Source organism: Cryptomeria japonica, chromosome 11 (assembly GCF_030272615.1).
Source record: "Cryptomeria japonica chromosome 11, Sugi_1.0, whole genome shotgun sequence".
Taxonomy (NCBI): Eukaryota; Viridiplantae; Streptophyta; class Pinopsida; order Cupressales; family Cupressaceae; genus Cryptomeria; species Cryptomeria japonica.
In genome coordinates, this window is record NC_081415.1 from 649,284,044 (window position 1) to 649,295,373 (window position 11,330).

Consider the following 11,330-nt stretch of genomic DNA (forward strand, 5'->3'; position numbering starts at 1 on the left):
CGAATTGAAAAACATGCTATTATACCCTCGGTTGATGGTGAGAAGTTGAATTACTTCTTTACCGGCACATGAGTTAAGTTGTGACTTAACTAGCAAGCATTAAATGTGGTAGTTGGAGAAAATAACATTATAAAGCAAGTGTTTTGGCTCCTTTTTCATTCACTGAGCATTCAAATCTTTGAGAGTGCAAAAATTCCCGAGCGAAGGCATCCTTAGAAAAGAAGTGAATCAATTCATCCAAGCACTCATCCTAAAGGAAGTTTGAGGTATTTATAACTATGGCTTCCTCATCCACTCCTGAATTTATTGCAAACCCTACTATGATTGAAGTAATCAAGCGCCTAGACCTGTATTCAAGCTTGTTCCCGAAATAGCAAAGAAAGATGATACCCTACATGCATTTTCTCAAATTCCTAAGGGAGTAGTATATGATGAAGACCCTAGGATATACATACATTGTTACATAGAGGAACTAGGAGATGATGAAATCAAGAACATGTATCGGACTGTGATTTGTGATGAAAATGGCAATATCAAACTAGAACACAAGGTAATAGAAACCCTAGGTTTTGTGGATATTCTTAGCATTCCTAATTTTCCTGAAGATGTGATAAGATTAGTCCTAAGCAGAGTCCATGATGAATTCTTTAGGTTGGATTCAATTCATAAGATCACCAAAGAAGTCGTTAAGGCAGTAACAGGGTTACCTTCCACTGACAGCAGGCCTGACAGAACTAAAAAAGTCTCAAATGACACAGTGATAGCCCTAATCGGCGCAACATTTGATAAAAGGTCTCTAAGGGTAAATGATGTGAAGGACATCAATGTTAGATTTATCAGTATGATTTTAGGCTACAAAGGTACACATGCAAATAGGTTAAACTCAATATCTAGCTTATGTATCAAAAGTGCATATGACATGGTTAATGATAATGCTAGAATAGATGTGTGTGAATGGCTTAAAGATGAATTGATAGACAATCTGAAGAAGATAAAGGGAGATAAGAAAGGAACCTTTAGATTTGGAAATTTACTTGTATGTTTAATGATGTACATTACTAAGCAAGTACCTGGTATTGGTAGAAAAGATTTTGGCTTTGATATACCAATAGGAAAGCAACTATTGGTTCGATTAAACAGCATGGGAGAAAACAGAGAGAAAAACATAAATGAACATTTTCAGGCATTAAAGGCTCGAATGAAGACAAGAATAAGACTGTCATAGGCAATTGTGGATAAATATCAGAAGGAAATATGCTTTGTAATTAAAAAGGATGAAATCTGGATGTAGGCAGTTGTCCCTAGGACTATCTGGGTAACTTAAATGGGGTATGAAACAGATGATAACATTATTGAAACTTATGCAAAATCCCTCCTTGAAGCACCAAAAGAACCCACTGACAAAGTCTTTGGTAGTGTTGAAACAATATAAAGTGGTATTTAGTCTAGGAAAAGTGTTAAGAAAGTTGAACAAATAGTAAGGATAGGCACTAGGAAAGCAAAAGCACTTAAGGAAGATGTTTTGAAACAAACTGGTATCAAAGAAAGTGAGTTGGAAGGAATTCAACCGGGAACTCGTCTTTCACCGATTGCAACTTCCTCTAAGAGTGATATAGCGGTGGTATTCAAAAGGGTAGAAAGGAAAATAAAACCCTCACTGGTATCCTCACCCACTCCTAGAAAAATAAGACAAATGCAACAGACAGTGAGGCCTCCAGCAAAGAAGTTAACACCTAAGAAGAAGAAGGTAAAACAAGATATTGCTCCACTGGATAAACTCTTAAGTGAAATAACAGAGGATGGAAATTTGAAAAACATTAGCAAACTATACAACACACTTTCCGTTGATGACAAAGAAAGCATAGAAAATATTGTAATTTAACACTTGGATATTTACAATAAATTTTTGAGGGAAATTGTTAATGAAATACTAGCTGATTTGTATAGAAGACTAGAAGCTAGAAGGGTAGCTATTGTTGAGTTGGACAAGAAGTTAAAAATTAAAAAATTACTTGCAGTGCATCCAGTAAACTCACCTGATGAGATAGACAAATTAATCAGTGAGGCAAACCAGATAGTATTTTCAACTACTCACCGACATGTAGCACTTATGGCAGGGGGAGTGAATGAGATAATAGAAGAAACTGCGGACCAACGGGACATATTCTTTGTTGAAAAAGAGAAACAAGAAGAGCTACTAAGACCTAATACCATCAGGGTATACCAAAAGGATAGGGATAAGGGGAAAGGTAAGGTAGGTGGACCTCCAAGCCTAAAGATAACTGATAACTTACCCCCACCTCCTTTGGATACTCCACCGGTAAAATTTATAGACAATCAACTGGCTACAAAGAGTATGGAGACTCCTCAAGAGGATAGAAATCCTGAGTCCAAAATTTTGTAAGTCAATGTGACTTCTTTTGTAACCGAGTAGTGAGCTCTAGGCACTTGGCCTTCCTGCATGTGCAGGCCCCTATTGTAAGCAGTAATATTCTCTTATTGGCCAGTAAGTAAATATTGCGGGTCACAAATCCTACAATTTTTTCCCACATCGGGTTTCCTCGTTAAAATATTATGTTATGGCATGTCTCTTATGTTGTGGTTGCTAGTCTTATTTACTGCATTATTTTTGGTTTACCGATACATAGTTTTAATATGCTTTTCATGTTATAAGTTAGGAAAATTATTCAACCGGTTAGATACTGATTCACCCCCCCTCTCAGTATCTTTGGGAATCCTAACAATTGGTATCAGAGCCTGGTCCTCTATTTTCAAAAGCCTAACAGCTTGAGGAAGATCTTGTCACCGATAGAGATGGAACACTTGAGAAAGCAATTGGAAACAACTCTTTCAGACTATGATGCAAAAAATGTGAAGAATATCAAACATAAAGATGATCTGAAGGCTACTCAGGATATCATTCAAGGACTTTGAGAGAATTTCACTATTACGGAACAAGAGAAGAGATCTTTGTGAAAAGATGCAGAATGACAATGATGAAAAGGAAACTCTTAATGATCTGGTGAACCAACTGAGAAAAGATAACTATACAATGAAGAATGAGATGCAGGATATGACTATGAGGTTTTGTAAAGAAATTGAAGATAGAAAGAAGAATGAAGATGACTTGAATAGAAGAATCAATGATGTTGCAAATGAAAATCTAAGATTGAGTCATGAGAATGATATGCTAAAGACAGATCAAATTCACATAGAACATGATAAAATTGAACTCGTGAGATAGAAGGAATTCTTGGAAAATGAATTGGCTACTACAAATCAACACAAGGAGAAATTTAAGAAAAGTTTAGAGGAACTTGATGACATGCTGAAGAATCAAAAACCTAATGGTGATACAAATGGCCTTGGCTTTGAAGTTGGTGAAAGCTCTGGTACTACAAACAAACATGATCATAGCAAACTGGTAAGACAACCTAATGTTTACAAATTTAATGGGAAATTCTTTAACTATAACAAGTATGGTAATAGAGAAAATCAGTGTAGATATAGAAATTATTAGAACACTAGTACTCCCACTAGTCAATGTTCTAAATGCAACAAAGCTGGTCATAATTCAGAAAATTGCAAAATGAATGTAAGATGTTATGTTTGTGGAAGATTTGGACACCTATCTAATCAATCCAGAACACATACCAGCATAGGATATGGGAAAGTTATTCAGAAAAACAATGTGACTTGTTATGCTCATAACAAGATTGGACATATTGCTAAATTTTGTAGAAGTAAGGCATCACCGACAAATAACAAAGGTCCTAGCTTGAAAGGTAAAGAAAAGGTTGATGAAGTAAAACAAGAATTCTCAAAACAATGGATCAGAAAGACAAATTAGAATGTTGATGTGAATACTTCTCCACCGACAGAATAGAGTAACACTCCACCGATAGGAGACTCTTCATCTAATTGAAGGAAAATCCTTTGGGGTTTAGCAACGAATTGAAAAACATGCTATTATACCCTCGATTGATGGTGAGAAGTTGAATTACTTCTTACTGGCATATGAGTCAAGTTGTGACTTAACCAACAAGCATTAAATGTGGTAGTTGGAGAAAATAACATTATAAAGCAAGTGTTTTGGCTCCTTTTTCATTCACTGAGCATTCAAATCTTTGAGAGTGCGAAAATTCCCGAGCGAAGGCATCCTTAGAAAAGAAGTGAAGCAATTCATACAAGCACTCATCCTAAAGGAAGTTTGAGGTATTTATAACTATGGCTTCCTCATCCACTCCTGAATTTATTGTAAACCCTACTGTGATTGAAATAATCAAGCGTCCTAGACCCGTATTCAAGCTTGTTCCTGATATAGCAAAGAAAGATGATACCCTAGTTGCATTTTCTCAAATTCCTAAGGGAGTAGTATATGATGAAGACCCTAGGATATACATACATTGTTACATAGAGGAACTAGGAGATGATGAAATCAAGAACATGTATCGGACTGTGATTTGTGATGAAAATGGCAATATCAAACTAGAACACAAGGTAATAGAAACCTTAGGTTTTGTGGATATTCTTAGCATTCCTGATTTTCCTGAAGATGTGATAAGAATAGTCCTAAGAAGAGTCCATGATGAATTCTTTAGGTTGGATTCAATTCATAAGATCACCAAAGAAGTCGTTAAGGCAGTAACAGGGTTACCTTCCATGACAGCAGGCTTGACATAAATAAAAAAGTCTCAAATGACATAGTGATAGCCCTAACTGGTGCAACATTTGATAAAAGGTCTCTAAGGGTAAATGATGTGAAGGACATCAATGTCAGATTTATCAGTATGATTTTAGGCTACAAAGCTATGCATGCAAATAGGTTAAACTCAATATCTAGCTTATGTATCAAAAGTGCATATGACATGGTTAATGATAATGCTAGAATAGATGTGTGTGAATGGCTCAAAGATGAATTGATAGACAATCTAGAGAAGATAAAGGGAGATAAGAAAGGAACCTTTAGATTTGGAAATTTACTTGTATGTTTAATGATGTACATTACTAAGCAAGTACTCGGTATTGGTAGAAAAGATTTTGGCTTTGATATACCAGTAGGAAAGCAACTATTGGATCTATTAAACAACATGGGAGAAAACAGAGAGAAAAACATAAATGAACATTTTTAGGCATTAAAGGCTTGAATGAAGACAAGAATAAGACTGTCATAGGCAATTGTGGATAAATATCAGAAGGAAATATGCTTTGTAATTAAAAAGGATGAAATCTAGATGTAGGCAGTTGTCCCTAGGACTATCTGGGTAACTTAAATGGGGTATGAAACAGATGATAACATTATTGAAACTTATGCAAAATCCCTCCTTGAAGCACCAAAAGAACCCACTAAGAAAGTCTTTGGCAGTGTTGAAACAATATAAAGTGGTGTTCAGTCTAGGAAAAATGTTAAGAATGTTGAACAAATAGTAAGGAAAGGCACTAGACAAGCAAAAGCGCTTAAGTAAGATGTTTTGAAACAAACTAGTATCAAAGAAAGTGACTTGGAAGGACTTCACCCAGAAACTCATCTTTCACGGGTTGCAACTTCCTCTAAGAGTGATATACCAGTGGTATTCAAAAGGGTAGAAAGGAAAATAAAACCCTCACCGGTATCCTCACTCACTCCTAGAAAAACAAGACAAATGCAACAGGTAGTGAGGCCTCCAACAAAGAAGTTAACACCTAAGAAGAAGAAGGTAAAACAAGATATTCCTCCACTGGATAATCTCTTAAGTGAAATAACAGAGGATGGAAATTTGAAAAACATTAGCAAACTGTACAACACACTTTCCGCTGATGATAAAGAAAGCATAGAAAATATTATAATTTAACACTTGGATATTTACAATAAATTTTTGATGGAAATTGTTGATGAAATACCAGCTAATTTGTATAGAAGACTAGAAGCTAGAAGGGTAGCTATTGTTGAGCTAGACAAGAAGATAAAAATTAAAAAATTACTTGCAGTGCATCTAGTAAACTCACTTGATGAGACAGACAAATTAATTAGTGAGGCAAACCCGATAGTATTTTCAATTACTCACCGACATGTAGCACTGATGGTAGGGAGAGTGAATGAGATAACAAAAGAAACTACGGACCAATGGGACATATTCTTTGTTGAAAAAGAGAAACAAGAAGAGCTACTAAAACCTAAGACCATCAGGGTATACCAAAAGGACAAGGATAAGGGGAAAGGTAAGGTAGGTGGACCTCCAAGCCTAAAGATAACTGATAACTTACCCCCACCTCCTTCGGATACTCCACTGGTAAAAATTACAGACAATCAACTGACTACAGAGAGTATGGAGACTCCTTAAGAGGATACAAATCATGAGTCCAAAATTTTGTACACTATGAATATAGATACACAAGAAGTGAATGTTGTGGTTGATAGGGAAACCTCTGAGGATAAAAATAAAGATGTGACTTTTGAGTCACCGGCTGCAGATGTTGAGGTTGAGGTTATTGATACTATAAACATAAGCACAAAAATACCTACTCAGACAGAGAAACCGATAGAACACACCACTAGTAAAACTTTAGAAGAACCGATAGATAAAACTGAAAAACAATTAGGAGAACCAGCAAAGGACAGTGCAAAGGTACAAATAGAGAAACCAAAAGTGCATACAAAGACTACACCTAAGAAACTAGCCATTGACAGCTTAGAAAAACCTTCTGAGACATAGATGGAGAAACCAGAATAGAAATAGGTTGATGTACAAGTTCATACCGAGACAGTGCCACTGACAAAAACTGAAAAGCCTAAACCTTTTCTAATAGAAATGCAAACACAAACTGGCCTACCAGAGGTCAAAACAAGCAAGGTTACTACTACAACCAGAAGCATGGATATTGTGAAAATAGTTGGGTAGACATCTGGTACTTCTATAGCAGAATTATGGCCTACAAATATAACAGTGGTCTTACTGGTCTCAATAAAGAAAATCATAGAGTGTAATGCACGAACCTATAAGGCAATTGATGACACAATTCCTATTCTTAAATTGGTAGCACCCAAGTGCATTGTGGATAATAAAGATTCTTTAGGTCAATTAGACACATTGTCTAAATTCATTACCGACAACATTTTGACTATTGATCAAATCAATGAAGACACATTCAAAGAGAGGATGAATAAGGAGAAAGAGAAATTCTTTGAGGAAATAGTAAAGAAGAGTAATGAAAAAAAAAAAACCTTATTACCGACACTAGGAGAAACAATTTTGGATTTCAAGAAATTGTATAGGGATACATGCAAAACTGACATCTTGACACAGGACATAGATTTAGAGATCAGCAAAACACAAACTGAGATTAACAATATTGTTGACAATCTAATAGGCACATCAGATTCATTTTTGGAAATAGAAAAAAAAATTGCAGATCTTGAAGAGAAAAAAGAGAAGTTAGAAAAGGATAAAGAGAAAATAAAGGATAAGGCAAAGAGCTTAAAATGTAAACTTGGTCCCAAACTAGATTATCTCATTTCTTTGAGAAAAGAAATATCCGAGGCTCTGGTTCTAGGACTCAAAACACCAGAAGAGAAAATGCACATACTCACTGGTACAGTTTAGAGAACACAAGAGGCATTACATGATAGCAAAAGATTCAGTGGCAGTTTAAATTTGGTTTTGGCAGATATTTTCTAGATTGTAACCCATCAGTTACAAAAATCTAGGCAAGAATCACACTCCACTGACAACGAATGACAACCTTTGTCATTGATGTCAAAGGGGGAGTAGTGAGATGAGAAAAATAGTCAGAATAGGACATCATCAGCTTTGGGGGAGCATACATTTTTGGGCACACAATTTTGGTAAGACAATTTTGGCAGATTCTTTTTGGACATCATTTTGGACACTTTTATTTTTCTCATGAGTGTTGCCATCAATGCCAAAGGGGGAGATTGTTAGCAAATGCACACTCCAATGATAAATTGTAGGTGATTAAAGGTATTGTCATTGATGGAAACCTTACAATCAAGTGATACTCATAGGCAAGCACAGGCACCAGCACCGGAAGACTCTACATCGGCATACAGATCACCGACACCAAGAAAGAAGATTATCGGCATCATGACCGACACGAATTTTGTATAAATGTATTTTTTAATTAATTGTAAAATCTTTTGTAAGCCAACATGGCAGATTGTAATATGACTCATATATGTATGAGATCATTGTAGATAATTTAGTGAGTGAAGTATGAAAATAATATAGCAGACCTAATGTGCGAATTATTAGGATAAGGGTTTATGTATATTGCAGAGCTTAAACCGGTACTGAATTTGGCATAGAAGATGCTGATCTAAAGAAGTGCAAGACATTGGATTTGTATAATCCAATTTTGCAAGTCAGTGTGACTTCTTTTGTAACTGAGCAGTGAGCTCTAGGCACTTGGCCTTCCTGCATGTGTAGGCCCCTATTGTAAGCAGTAATATTCCCTTATTGGCCAGTAAGCAAATATTGTGGGTCACAAATCCCACCGAGGTTTTTCCCACGCTGGGTTTCCTCATTAAAATATTGTGTTATGGTATGTCTCTTATGTTGTGGTTGCTATTCTTATTTATTGCATTATTTTTGGTTTACCGGTACACAGTTTTAATATGCTTTTCATGTTATAAGTTAAGAAAATTATTCAACCGGTCAGATACTGATTCAGCCCCCCCCTGTCAGTATCTTTGGGAATCCTAACAGTCCTAAAGAGTCATAGCTCACCAAATGACCCCTTAGGACACAATATGACCCCTAATGACACCTGAGGGGTCATATGGTGTTTTAAGGGGTCATGGGACACCATATGACCTTTAACATACCATATGACCCCTAACGACACCATATGGTGTCTTAAGGGGTCATAAAACACCATAGACCCCTAAGAACACCATATGGTGTTCTGAGGGGTCATATGGTATCCTATGACCCCTTAGGACACAATATGATACAATAGGACACCATATGACCCCTAACAACACCGTATAGTGGCGTAAGGGGTCATATGGTGTCCTAAGGAGTCATAGAATACCATATGACCCCTTAGGAGACAAGGGGACCCCTAACGACACCTAAGGGGTCATATGATGTCTTAAGGGGTCGCAAAACACCATATGACCATTTAAGACACCATACAACCCCTAATGACACCATATGGTTTCCTAAGGAGTCATATGGTGTCATTAGGGGTCATATGGTGTTCTAAGTGATCATAGGACACCATATGACCCCTTAGGACACTATACGACCCCTAAGAACACCATATGGTGTCCTAAGTGGTCATAGGACACAATATAACCCCTTAAGACATCATATGACCCATAACAGCATCTAAGGGGTTATATGGTGTCCTAAGGAGTTATAGGACACCATATGACCCCTTAGGACACTATACGACCCCTAGCGACACCATATGATGTCCTAAGGGGTCGTAGGACATCATATGACCCCTTAGGAAACAATATGACCCCTAACGACACCTAAGGGGTCATATGGTATCGTTAGGGGTCATATGGTATCCTAAGGGGTCATAGGACACCATAAGACCCCTAACAACACTGTATGGTGTCCAAAGGGGTCATATGGTGTCTTAAGGGGTCACTGAACACCATATGACCCCCTAGGACATAATATGACCCCTAACGACACCTAAGGGGTCATAAGACACCATATGACCCCCTAACAACTCCTAAGGGGTCATATGGTGTCGTTAAGGGTCATAATGTATCCTAAGGGGTCATAGAAAATGATATAATCCCTTAGGATACCATACAACCCATAAGGGGTCAAATGGTGTCCTAAGGGATCATAGAACACCATATGACCTCTAACGAAATCTAAGGGGTCATTTGGTGTCATTAGGGATCATATGACCCCTTAGGACACCATATGACCCCCAAAGATACCATATGGTGTTCTAAGGGGTAGCATGGTGTCCTAAGGGGTCATTTATTGTACTAGGATGTTAAAGGGGGTCATATGGTGTCCTAAGGGGTCGTATTGCATCCTAAGGTGGCAAGATGAACCATTATTACAATATAAAAAAGCAGGCCAATATTGCTTACAAAAATAAGTTCAGATCACTACCTGAGAGTGATCATGAGGTTCAAGGATGAAAATAATAAACCAGTATGCTCCCCTTCTCTCCCTCCCTAAGCCCTTTCCCATCCCCCCTCTCTCTCTGCCCCTCCTCATTCCTCTGTCCCTCGCTCACTCTCCCTCTTTCTCTCCCTCTATCCTTATTTGTCTCTTCCCCTCTCTCTCCCCATCCCCCCTCCACTTTCTCTCTCCCTCTCCCCTTCTCTCTCTCTCTCTCTCTCTCTCTCTCTCCTTATTCCTTTGTCCCTTGCTCACTCTCCCTCTTTCTCTCCCTCTCTCCTTATTTATCTCTTCAACCCCTCTCTCTCCCCATCCCCCCTCCACTTTCTCTCTCCCTCTCCCCCCTCTCTCTCTCTTTCTCTCTCTCACTATTCCTCTCTCCATCTCCCTCAAGTGTCTCTCTCACTTTACTCATATGTAAACAAATCAGATATCATATTATATCTGATATCATACTTGTTTGCAATAGGACGCCAACAGGAATTTTTTGTAGCTCTAGGAAAAATATGAATAAAAATCGGATATCCGATTTTTTCACCACACAAAACTAGGTTTGTGGACCGTTCTGTGCATTCCAATGGCCCACACATTCATTTTTTAGGTGACAATCACGGGTTTTTAGATAGACAGTGACAAAATTCTGCTTTTGAGAGATTCTTGGAGACAAATTTGTGATTGTCAATCATTTAACAACATCTTTGTGGAGGTATAATGGGGAGAAGTTGTCATCAGAAGTATAAATGTAAAAGAAAGCTTTCAAATGACCAAATTGAAGTATATAGACAAAAAGATAGAGAAGGTCATAGGAGGAGAAGACAAGGTATGTCAAATATTGGTGAAGCCTTTGCAAATGTTTCTTCAAGTGAAGAGGACATTGAATTTGAAAATGTTGAGAAATTTATCAAAAATGAAAATGAAAATGAAAATATAGATTTTGATATTGAAAATGTTGAACATGATATTCAAATTGGTAATGACAATGTTGAAATTGAAAATGAGCATTCTCAACAAGATATTGAATTTACGAATGAAAATGTGGGAATTGAAAGTGAAAATGTGGGAATTGACAATGAAGGTGAAAATTTGGGTGTTGACATTAAAGGTGAAAATTTGGGAATTGAGATTGGAGGTGAAAATTTGGGAAATTTTGACATTGAAGGTGGAATTGTTTAGCCTAGTGAACAATATGTAACATCGAATTACATGAGAAATGAAGACCCTCTCATGGATGAA